General features: G+C 42.5%; 1 non-coding gene across 1 annotated transcript; it reads right to left on the reverse strand.

Annotated features, from left to right (window-relative positions):
• Nucleotides 1–7,074: 7,074 nt before the first annotated feature.
• LOC132629596 (small nucleolar RNA R71) lies at nucleotides 7,075–7,180 on the reverse strand. Its single transcript, XR_009578363.1, has one exon. It is a non-coding gene; the product is annotated as a small nucleolar RNA R71 (small nucleolar RNA).
• Between the last annotated feature and the right edge of the window lie 6,118 nt (nucleotides 7,181–13,298).

Here is a 13,298-nt window from a genome sequence, read left to right on the forward strand (position 1 = left end):
GTTAAATGTTGTGCTAAGCCTTACCTGAGTACCCAAACCTTCTTGGAAAGACTTCCAGAATTTAGCTATAACTTGGGCTCCTCGATCTGTGATAATAGATATCGGGACACTATGAAGTCGCACAATCTCTTTGAGATACAATATTACATAATCTTCTGCTGAATATGTGGTTCTGAATAGAAGAAAATGAGCTAATTTCGTGAGTCTGTCCACGATCACCCATCTAGAGTTATACTTGCTTCGGGAATGAGGCAACCCTATAATGAAATCCATGTTGATCACTTCCCATTTCCAGGTTGGAATCTCCATAGCTTGTAATAATCCTCCTGGCTTTTGATGTTCGATTTTCACTTGTTGACAAGTTGGACATTGAGCTACAAACTCTGTTATATCCTTCTTCATTCAATCCCACCAATACATTAGCTTAAGATGGTGATACATCTTTTTCGCTCCTAGGTGAATAAAATACCTAGAGTAATGAGCTTTTTCTAGAATCCGGCGACGTAGCTCTGCAATATTCGGAACACATAGCCTGTCTCGGTATCTAAGAACTCCATCTATAAAGATTTCAAATGGAGACTTCTCTTTCTCATACAATGTATCTCTATAGTGACTCAACTGAGTATCTTCATATTGGTGCCCTTTTACCTCCATATCTAAGGATGAAACAGTTGGATTATTAATATCAATTCCTGCACTGCCAGAATCGATTAGGCGAACTCCAAGGCTGGCTAGCTGGTGGAGCTGGCGGATTAATTCTTTCTTCTCTGGAGGAACCTCACATAAGCTACCAATTATTTTGTGGCTAAGTGCATCAGCCACTACTTTCGCCTTTCCAGGATGGAATAAAATACTCACCTCATAATCTTTCAATAATTCCAACCACCGTCTCTGTTGGAGATTCAGCTCCTTCTGTTCGAAAATATACTGGAGACTCTTGTGATCCGTATAAATATCAACATCTACACCATACAAGTAGTGTCTCCACATCTTTAGTGCATGGATAACCGCAGCCAACTCAATGTCATGGGTCGGATAATTCTTGTCATGTTTCTACAATTGCCTTGAAGAATAGGCAACGACCTTACCGTGCTATATCAACACACATCCTAACCCAACACCAGGGGCATCAGAATAGACAGCATAACCATCTGGCCCTTCTGGAAGTGTCAGGATTGGAGCTGAAGTTAATCTATCCTTTAACTCCTGAAAACTGCGTTCACATGCATCAGTCCATTGGAATCTTGCTAACTTCTGAGTTAGCGTCGTCAATGGTGCTGAAATAAAGGAAAACCCTTCCATAAATCTTCTATAGTAACCTGCCAATCCCAGAAAACTACAGACTTCTGTAGACGTTGTAGGCCTTGGCCAAGTCTTCACAGCCTCAATTTTCTGAACATCCACTCGAATGCCATCAGCTTAAATAATATGGCCTAGGAATCACAGAATTTAGCCAAAACTCGCATTTCGAGAATTTTCATAAAACTCTCGAGTCTGAAGAATTTCAAGGACAATACGCAAATGGTCTGCATGCTCTGATTCTGTTCGAGAGTATACAAGAATATCATCAATGAACACGATCACGAACAGATCTATGAGAGGCCTGAATACGTTATTCATTAAATTCATAAACACTGTCGGAGCATCGGTCAACCCAAATGACATTACCCGAAATTCATAGTGGCCATATCTCGTTCTGAAAGTTGTTTTAGGAATATCTTCTTCTCTAACTCTCACTTGATGATAACCTGACCTCTGATATATTTTGGAAAACCACTTGGCACCCTGTAATTGGTCAAAAAAATCACTAATTCTCGGGAGAGGATATTTGTTATTTATCATCACCTTATTCGGCTGGCTATAATCAATGCACATCCGTAGGGAACTATCTTTCTTTCTCACAAAAAGGACTGGTGCTCCCCACGGTGATGAACTAGGCCTAATAAACCCCTTCTCAAGTAAATCTTTCAATTGTGCCTTTAGCTCATTCAGTTCTGTAGGAGCCATTCGGTAAAGAGGAATAGAGATTGGTTTAGTAGCCGGAAACACATCAATAGCAAAGTTAATTTCTCTCTCCGGAGGAAGACCTTAGAGTTCATCTGAAAATACATCTGGAAATTCATTCACTACCGGGACGGATTGAAAAGTTAGTGGCTTTGCTTCGGTATCATTAACTTGGACTAAATGATAAATATAGCCTTTAGCTATCATCTTCCTTGCCTTAAGGTAGGAAATAAACCTACCTTTAGGAGACGCGGTATTACCTTTCCATTCAAGCATGGGTTCTCCTGAAAATTGAATCGAACCACTTTCATTCGGCAATCGACGTTGGCATAACATGAGGCCAACAAATCCATACCCATAATCACAACAAAATCTAACATTTCCAGCTCAACTTGATCAAGTTTACTCTGACAATCACGTACCACAATTACACAACTCTTGTATACTTGTCTAGCTATCACGGGATCACCATCCAGAGTAGATACCTCAAAAGGTTTAATTGGCTCAGGTTTCACCCCAATACGGCTAGCAATGTAAGGAGTAATATAAGATAACGTGGAACCCGAATCTATAAATGTATAAACCTCATGAGAGAATATAGATAGTATACCTGTAACCGGTCGTCCGGCTAAAGCATAGATACAGGGTTGGGTACCACCTGAACTGGATGCTGCCCCTCTGCCTATACCTCGTCCTACTGGAATCTGGGGAGTCTGTCTTACCGGACGCACCGAAGAAGAACCAGTTGCTGATCCTACGGGCTATACCCTTACTCTACCACTCATCGATGGACTATCTCGCATCATATGTCTAACCTGACCACAGGCATAACAAGCATCCGAACCTCGGTGACATTGTTCGGAATGTAATCTACCGCACTGGTTGCATCGCGATACTGGTAGTCTCCGCTGGCTAGGATCACCCCCAAATTGAGAACCTGAAACTCTTGAACTCTGCCCTTGTCCTGAATGAATGGAGCGGTCAAATCTCCTGCCTGCAGACCGGGGAGGTGCACTAGTCGCCGACTAGCTTGAATATCTAAAATGTGTCTGCCTTGATCCCCCTCTATAGTGTCTACTGGCACCCACAGATCTGGCCCTTTTACTCTGCTCTCTATCGATATCGCGCTCATCCCTTTGTGGATGTTGCTGTTCTTCTAAGTTCTGGGCATGGGCCTGAATACGGGAAATATCCATCCCCTCTTGCAACGAAGCTATCAAGCAGTCTTTGAACAAATGTGGCCCTAGGCCACTCACAAATCTATGCACTCGATCTCTCATATCGGCCACCATAGTGGCAGCATACCGGGCCAATGAATTAAAGTGAAGTTTATACTCCCGGGCTCTCATTTTTCCTTGTTTTAAATTCAGGAACCTGTCAGCACGGGCCCTTCGAACCTCGGGTGGCAAATAATGACGAATGAAGGCGTCTACAAACTCTTGCCAAACTGGAGGAGGTGTATTCTCTTTTCTTTAAGATATCCAATTATTATACCAAAGGACCGCCACATCCCAAAGTCTATAAGATGCCAATTTCATGGATTCTGTATCGGAGGCATGGATAATTTTCAATGTCCTCAATATCTAGTCAATAAAACCTTGCGGGTCTTCATCCGGCTTTAACCCAAAAATTTTTGAAGGGTTGAAACTCATAAAATACCGGGCTCGAGTACTACTCGCCCTGTCACTTGGACCCGTACTCCGCCGCTGTGCCTGAGCGGAAACAAACTGTATCAACAAATGGATAGCTTCGGTCATTTGTTGACCCGAAGCAGCCGGTGGAGGAACGGTAGGCATAAGAGCTGGAACTGAAGCCCCCTTTTGTTCTTCTATAATAGGTGGAGTATGAGAGGTGTTAGGTGGAGCCTCATTATGTCATTCACCTTCTTCTACATTAGTTGGCGGCTCCCTTTCTATCCGCCTTTCTGTCTAGCCTTGCCCGTTGGGGCGGCTATAGCTTTACTTTTTGGCGGGATCACTGAAATCATAACATACCATTAGGGAGGAGAAAATCTTATAACATGGCTCTATCGCACGATCTAGTAAGAAGAAAAATGGTCATTTTTCCTAAATGCCCCATAGCCTCTTGTTTATAAGTGTGGCGCGCTTCACACCCATAAACGAGACCCTGCTGGACACAGCCCGTAGACACGTCCTAGGACGAAATTGCTCTGATACCATTTTTATCACGACCCGAATAGGGGCCATGACGGGTACCCGGAGCTGACTACCGAGCACCACTCATTAGACTATTCATCATACTCAACTTGAACATATATAATGTCCAAAGTAACCCATATCTATATACATAAGCCCTTACGACTACAAAAATGATTTAAAAAAATACAATGTGATCATCGTGGGACTTCAACAACCCACACGTACGTAACTACGAGTCTCTAATAGAGTATTAGACATAAGGACGGGACAGGACCCCGTCGTGCCCAAGATATATATACACAAAAGAATGTAATCATAAGTAGCACCTCCGGAATAATGGAGTGCTCCAGCGAATCTGCTGATAAACTCATACAGATCCGCACCGTCTCCCTGTCCACTTGTGGGCATGAACACAGCATCCAAAAAGAAAGGACGTCAATACGAACATTGTACTGAGTATGTAAGGCATAAACAACAATAGAACATCGATGAAATAAGGAAACATCAAGTGAGGAACAACCTGTAACTGACTGTCACTTAAGACTGAATAATGCATGCTAACTTACTTCATAAACATCATCATATCATGTATGCATATATAAGTTGCCCGACCATATAGGTACGGTGTGATCATAATTAGCCTGCGTCCAGGCCTCCCGCTTCCGGGGTAAAAATCTCATGTCGCCCACTAGTGGTGTCTACCCATGCCCTCTAGACATAGTGTATACGTCACCCGCCTTAGTGGTGTCTGCCCGGCCATATAAGCGTGGTGTAATCTCATCATCATAGACTTATCATAGAGCATGCATAAGAACTTAAAGACAACTATACTCTATCGGGGTGACATAAGGTCGTCAACCCCCGATTCCATTATGGAGTATTCATAAGAATTTTGCCTCACCTTGAAGGAACTAGCATTATAAGGTGAGTGTAATGATGTGGCGTGATTTTTACGCCACAATCGATAATTTTCGGCTATAAGTTTTACTTGTTGTTAAGCAAGTCAATGTGGTTTTACGTGTTTGTTAGTGTTTTTCAGGTGAAGGAACAGATTTGGCAAGATCACAGTTGAAGTGCAGATCATGGTCGTAAATTGAAGTTTACGGACCGTATTATACAATACGGGCTGTATTCCATGGTCGTGTTTAAGGATAACAGAACCAGAAAGTCAAACTGAGAAGATGGTGGTTTACGAGCTAGGTTTACGGACCGTATTCCAGTTTACGGTCCGTATTCCATCACGTATTTAGCAGTCAAGCGTCTGGCAGAAAGTTTGAGATTAGCGAAGTGAAAGACGACCACGAAGTTTGCGGACCGTAAACCACTTTACGGTCCGTATTTTGGAAGGTTGAGTTCCACACAGCTGAGAAGACGACGAGGGCGTAAACCATCTTTACGGTCCGTAAAGTTATTTACGGACCGTATTTCATCATGACGGGACTGAAGTGCAAAATCTGTAACTTATGTAATTTCAAAACCTATAAATATTCATTGTAGGGTTTTGACATTCATTATTCAATATATTTTTGTCTCTTGACTTAGAACATAAAATTCTCTCTAGTTTTTGAAGATTCAAATATGAATTCAAGTATTCTCAATCCCTTTTTTATTCCAAAGTAAGCACTTATGAATTCTTCAATTTCTTATTCCTTGTTCTTCGTCATGAGTAACTAAATTCCCTTACTAGGGTTGTGAACCTAATGATGGGTGTTTTGTGATTGGGTTGTGATTGATATAAAAATAATGAATTATTAGGGTTTAGTCATTCTTCATTCTTCATTCATAATTAATGGTTGCAAACATTGATTAAATCCATAAACCCTAAATTTATTTGGAGAAATAATTAGGGTTGGTAAGAATAATTAACAAGAACTCAAAGCTTTAAACTTTGTTTAATAAATTCACTTAGGAATAAGAGGAATTTACTTGGCACGATTAATAGTTCTTCATAATCACTTTCTTATATTTGGGAAAATCATAGAAAGATATAATCTTTATTTATTGGGAAATAGTAGAGATTCACATAGAGATTAAATGCATTCATATAATGATCCATTACAAGTATATCAAGATCAATACCCATGATCACGCACTCTATCTAACGGGGACACAACCTTAGTTTCTTTTACCATAAGTATTCACCAAAGCAATAATTTAGCAACTAGTCATAGAAAAACCAACTTTCACACAACTTATCGAATTAAGCCATTAGACCTAGAACTTAGCATCTACGATTTTAGTACCCTTTTCACACCATATTCCCTGTGGGATTCGACCCCAACCTCGTTGGGTTACTATATTTGACAACGTCCGCGTTATGCCATTAATAGGTGTAATTTGAGCGTATCAAATTTTGGCGCTGTTGTTGGGGAATACGGTTTTGAAATTACTAAATAGTGTTTGCTTTGATTAAAGTCTTTTGATTATTCCATCACACCTTGTTTTCTACTCTGTGTAAACCAGGTGATCATGAATCAAAATCAGCAGAATCAGCGTGCGGGTAATCAGGTGAATCTGTTGAATAATCAAACGGATGAATCTGATGATGAGAATATTTTTTCTGAACTGGTTCAAGAGGATGACTATGCATCTGCCATTGTTCAATCTCGAGTTGGAGCGGCTACTGTGAAAATTGACTCATCTCTTTATCAGCTGCTGAAACTTGAGGGGTACTTTCGGAACTCTACCGACAATGACCCTCAACGTCATTTGCAAAATTTTGTGGATGTGTGTGCTAATCACGTCCAGAACAATGTTCCACAAGATGCTATTCGGTTGAGGCTATTCAAGTATTCCTTAGCTGGAGAGGCTAGAACTTGGTTCGAGAAGCTGCCCCGAAACTCAATTACTTCATGGGCAGAGATGGTTACTGTGTTTCTTAAAAAGTGGTATCCCCCTAGTAAGAAGGCTGAGATTCGAGACAAGATATATGAATTCAAGCAGCGACCGGGGGAACAACTATATGAAGCCTGGGAGAGGTTCAAAGAATATCTACAGAAGATCCCAAATCATGGTTTTCCGGAAAATATATTGATGGAGAAGTTCTACCGAGGGTTAGATCCAGTGACACAGTCAGTGGCCAACAATGCGGCTGATGGGTGTTTTATGAACAAGACCTTCCGACGAGTGACCATAATACTCAACAAGCTGACAACTCATAATCAGGCTTGGCACTCGAACAATGCTGATGTGGTACCATATGGTAGTGCTATGCTCCAGATATAGTGAAGGAGAATCAGGATACCCAACAAACATTGGCAGAACTTGCAACAAATATCTCCTTGCTGACGAAGAAGTTTGATGAGTCTCAAATCAAGAAGGTAAATGTTTGTGAGGAAGATGCAGTTTTGCCAAAAGGGATGTACCATGCTCCAGATGGTCAGTTCCTTGAAGGGCCACCTATGCAGGTTGAAGATGCTAACTATGTTAATAACTCTCAAGGGGGTTATCAGCGACATAATTACCAAGGTGGCTATCAGAATCAGAATCAGAATCAATGGAGACCTCAGCAAGGTCAAGGTGCTTACAACAACTCTGGGAACTACAACAATAACTATGTTGGTGCTAACCAAGGGAGCTACAACAACAGCAACAATTTTGGGAACAAGAGTTCCAATCCTTATATACCACCAAAAGGGCAAGCATCAGAGCAGGGTAGTTCGAAAGTTGAAGCAATGCTTGAGACGATTCTGGCCAATCAATCAAAGTCTGAGAGGACTTTATCCGGGTTGATAGAAACAGTGGGCTCTCATACAGCGGCTATTCAGAAGCTTGAGTCGCAGATGAGGGATATTTCTAGAGAGCAGCACCCTCCGAAAAAGGGAGGACTTCCAAGTGACACCATCCCAAATCCGAAGAATGGGGGAAGCGGTTTAACCAATGTGTTTGCCATTACCACTAGAAGTGGTAAAACAATACAGGGACCTACTGAAGAGGTGATTGATCTTGAGCCGATAGATGATGAGAATGAGGTGCAGTCTAACGCACCTATTATTGCTGATGAGATCCTTGCTGACAAGAAGGTTGCTGATATTCCAGAGATATTAAGAGAAGCTGATGACACTAGCAAGCAGTCTGTAAAAGGGGCTCTTCGCCCTTTGACACAGCTCTTCAAATCTAAACCTCCTTTTCCTCAGAGGTTGGTAAAGAAGAATGAAGATGCTAAGTTTGAGAAGTTTTATGATCAACTGAAGCAGTTATCTCTAAATTTTCCCTTCTTGGAAGCTGTCAAGGAGATGCCCGGTTTTGCAAAGTATCTGAAGGAGTTGCTGACCAAGAAGAAGACGGTTCAACATGAAACCGTGAGTTTGACTCACACTGTGAGTTCTATTATCTCAACCACAACTGTTCAGAAAAAGGGAGATCCTGGGGCGTTCACCATTCCTTGTTCTATTGGGTACCATGACTTTGCTCGTGCTTTGTGTGATAATGGGGCGAGTATAAATTTGATGCCCCTTGCTATATATAAGCAGTCAGGTTTGGGAATGCCAAGGCCGACTACGATGAGGTTGCAGATGGCTGATAGGTCTATCAAAAGACCTGTTGGGGTGGTTGATGATGTGATTGTGTGGGTTGGTGAGTTTTTGTTGCCCGCTGACTTTGTGATTCTTGACTGTGCTGTTGATCGAGACATTCCTATCATTCTGGGGAGGCCTTTCCTTGCTATAGGGAGGGCTCTCATGGATTCTGAGAAAAATGAAATCAAGTTTCGAGTCAACAATGAAGAAGTGACTTTTCAGGCTAGCAAAGGGGTGAAGTTACCAAGTGCTTATGAGAGCATTTCGGTAATTGATTCATTTGATGTAGTTGATGATGCAGTGGAGTTCAAAATGGAAGAAGAGAGCTTAGGTGAGGCTTTGGCTGGCATTCTGATGAATTTCGATGCTGAAGACATGGAAGGCTATGAGGAGACAGTTAACTCACTTGTTGGGTTGGGCTCATACACATACCACCCAAAGAAGCTGAATCTTGATCTGGAAAATAGAACAACTCCTCCAGCAAAGCCTTCAATCATTGAGCCACCTAAGTTGGAGCTTAAGCAGCTCCCGTCACACCTGAAATATGAGTTCCTTGGTCCCGACGGCACATTACCGGTGATTGTTTCAGCTTCATTGACTGAGGAGCAGATTGTGCAGCTTTTGGAGGTATTGAGGGAGTATAGGCGTGCTATTGGTTGGACCATAGCAGATATTCGAGGTATCCCATCTGGGATCTGTGAGCACACAATTCAGTTGGAGGAGGGTAGCAAACCAAGTGTAGAGCATCAGAGGCGACTAAATGAGAATATGCAAGAGGTCGTCAAGAAAGAAATCATCAAATGGCTAGATGCAGGCGTGGTTTTCCCGATCGCTGATAGTAAATGGGTGAGCCCGGTCCAATGTGTTCCTAAGAAGGGCGGCATCACTGTTGTACCGAATACTAAGAATGAGTTGATCCCGACCAGAACTGTCACCTATTGGAGAGTTTGCATGGATTATCGCAAGCTCAACACAGCCACGAGCAAGGACCATTTCCCTATGCCCTTCATTGATCAGATGTTGGATAGACTAGCAGGGCGTTCTTATTATTGTTTCCTTGATGGTTACTCGGGTTACAATCAGATCAACATTGCTCTTGAAGATCAGGAGAAGACCACGTTCACTTGTCCTTATGGGACATTTGCATTCAGCCGGATGCCTTTTGGTTTGTGTAATGCACCAGCGACCTTTCAGAGGTGCATGATGTCAATCTTCTCCGACATGGTGGAGGATTTCTTGGAGGTGTTCATGGATGATTTTTCCGTGGTGGGTGACTCATTTGATGATTGTCTTGGCCATCTGGGTCAAGTGCTAAAAAGGTGTGAAGAGACTAATCTGGTGCTGAACTGGGAGAAATGCCATTTTATGGTGAAGGAAGGAATCGTCCTCGGTCACAAAATCTCTAAAAAGGGAATCAAGGTCGATCAAGCAAAAATTGATGTGATCTCCAAACTTCCTCCACCTATCTCAGTCAAAGGTGTCCGAAGTTTCTTGGGGCATGCTGGGTTCTACAGGCGCTTCATCAAAGATTTCTCTAAAGTTGCCAATCCTTTGTGCAAGCTTCTTGAAAAAGAGGCTAAATTTGTGTTTGATGAGAAGTGCCACAAGGCGTTTGAGGAGTTAAAAGTGCGTCTCACTACTGCTCCTATTATTGTTGCTCCTGACTGGTCCCTACCATTCGAACTGATGTGTGATGCTAGTGGTTTCGCAATAGGTGATGTGCTTGGGAAGAGGCACAAAAAAATTATTCACCCGATCTATTATGCTAGCAGAACGCTGAATGCTGCACAGATGAATTACACAGTGACGGAGAAAGAGTTTCTTGCCATTGTGTTTGCCTTCGAGAAATTTCGGGCCTACTTGTTGGGGTCCAAAGTTGTGGTTTATACTGATCATGCAGCCTTGAGATACCTCATGGCAAAGAATGAAGCAAAGCCGCGACTGATCAGATGGGTGCTACTGCTGCAAGAGTTTGATTTTGAGATAAAAGACCGAAAGGGCACTGAAAACCAGGTGGCTGACCATCTCTCTCGGCTTGAAGAAGCTGGGAGACCGTCTGATGAGCTTGATATAAATGATGTTTTTCCAGACGAGAGGGTGTTGGCGTTGTCAAATGAGGTAGCACCATGGTATGCTGATTTTGCCAATTATTCGGTAACAGGTATAGTTCCCGATGATATCAAAACTTACCAAAAGAAGAAATTCTTGCGGAATGCTCGGCAGTACTATTGGGACGAGCTTTATTTGTTCCGCACATGCGCTGATAACATCATTCGGCGTTGTGTTCCGGAAAGTGAAGTAATGGCAATTCTAAAGACATGCCATGACTCTCCTGTTGGGGGTCATCATAGCGAAAACCGGAATGCAGCCAAGGTACTTGAGTGCCGCTATTACTAGCCGACTATTTTTCATGATGCTAATCTTTTGGTGCGGTCCTGTGATCAATGTCAAAGGCAAGGGAATATCGGCAGAAGGCAAGAGATGCCTATGAATTTTGTTATGGAGGTGGAAGTGTTCGATGTTTGGGGGATCGACTTTATGGGACCTTTTGTGAGTTCTAGTGGAATGAAATACATCTTGGTAGCTGTGGATTATGTGTCAAAATGGGTTGAGGCGGTGTCTTTACCCAATAATGAGGCCAAGAGTGTTATGGGGTTCCTTAAGAAGAACATATTTACTCGTTTTGGGACTCCGAGGGCGATAATCAGTGATGGTGGATCCCACTTTTGCAATAAAGCGTTCGCGGGACTGATGGAGAAATATGGTGTAAAGCATAGGGTGGCAACGCCGTATCACCCTCAGACAAGTGGACAGGTTGAAGTGTCCAATAGGGAGATTAAAAGTATTCTAGCAAAGACAGTTAATGCCAATAGAACTGATTGGGCCCGCAATCTCGATGACGCTCTATGGGCATACCGGACTGCTTTCAAGACTCCAATTGGGACTTCACCCTTCAAGCTTGTATTCGGAAAAGCTTGTCACTTGCCGGTTGAACTTGAACACAAAGCTATGTGGGCGCTGAAGAAGCTGAACATGGATTGGGAGGAAGCAACCAAGCTGCGGTTGTTTCAATTGAATGAGATGGATGAATTTCGGTACCAGGCATATGAGAGTGCAGCCCTTTATAAAGAAAGGATGAAGCAATACAATGACAAGAAGATTCTGAAGCGAGAGTTCTACAAGGGCGACTCTGTATTGCTGTTTAACTCTCGGCTGAAGTTGCTACCAGGTAAGCTCAAATCCAGGTGGTCTGGTCCGTTTGAGGTGGTAGGTGCCTTACCCCATGGCGCGGTTGAATTGAAGTCCGGAGATGGTACTCGGACATTTAAGGTGAATGGGCAGAGATTGAAGCACTACCACGGAATGGTTTCGGAGGATAGGATTGTTGATCGCTACAGGTTGAAACACCTCGGCACGAACAATGAGCTGGTGTACCAAGAGAAGGAGTGATTGGTCACCACCGTCGTGCCGCGACGTTAAATCAAGCGCTTCTTGGGAGGTAACCCAAGTGTAATGTTTATTTTTCTTTGTTGTTCTTCGTACATATAGGGTAATGGTTGTTTTGGTGCAAGAATATGTGACAGAAAAATTCTGCTGAGATGCAGGTAAGTTCAGTTATCAGACACTGTTCTGCAACATTGCAAAAGACGCCTGAAGTATACGGACCGTATTTCATAATACGGCTCGTACCACAGAGCGTATTTAACAATGCTGCAAAACAGTGAGCACTGTAATGTAACATGCTGGTTTACGACCACGTAGGACGGACCGTATTTCACAATACGGTCCGTAAGCCTGAACGTAAACTAACATGAGACAATACAGTGTACTGCCCACAATAACATCTCTAAATACGGGCCGCAAATCGATATATGGACCGTATTTAGAAATAAAAAAAAAGTAACACAGGTTTAAATAACACGCAAATTAAACCAAAGGGTATATACACACCATCTCACCGCATCAACTTCCCTCCATTATTTCACCTCACCTTCACGTCTCCCTCCATCTTCATGACTTCCCTTTCAACTTCTATTCCATCCCCACGTCTACCCACCATTAAACCATCACCTTCCATCTGTCTAACCACCATAAATATGAAAACTCCACCAATACGGGCCGTAAAAATCAAAACCCAGCCCACCAAAACTTCCATCTCACCAAGAATTCGAAATCTCCCTCTGCCCTAGGTGTAATTTCGTGTGTGATTGCAGTGGTGCTCTACAAATCTGTGTTTCTAGTGGTCTGATTCATCATTGAAAGGTATGACTCATGCTCCCCATCCTTCTTTGTTATCTGTGAACTTGAACTTGGTGGTAAGTGATTGTTTAGACTGGGTTGGTGAAATTAAGTGCTTAATTCCCTTGTTTAATGATCTAGTGAGGGGATAGAGGTGTTCAATTTTTTTAATTCTCGTGGGTAATTGTTAATAACACCCAAATGGGTTGGAGGGCATTCCATACTTCAAAAATTGAAGTTTTTGGTCTGCCCACCAATGGCTTGACACTCGCGGGAATTATGAATATTGATAGAAAAATAGGCAAAGTCTGAGTAGCCTAAACCCTAACACAATGTGAAACCGAGATATGATATGAAATTGTGAAATCAAAATAGGTGT

This window comes from Lycium barbarum, chromosome 2 (genome assembly GCF_019175385.1).
Source record: "Lycium barbarum isolate Lr01 chromosome 2, ASM1917538v2, whole genome shotgun sequence".
In the NCBI taxonomy this organism is placed as follows: domain Eukaryota; kingdom Viridiplantae; phylum Streptophyta; class Magnoliopsida; order Solanales; family Solanaceae; genus Lycium; species Lycium barbarum.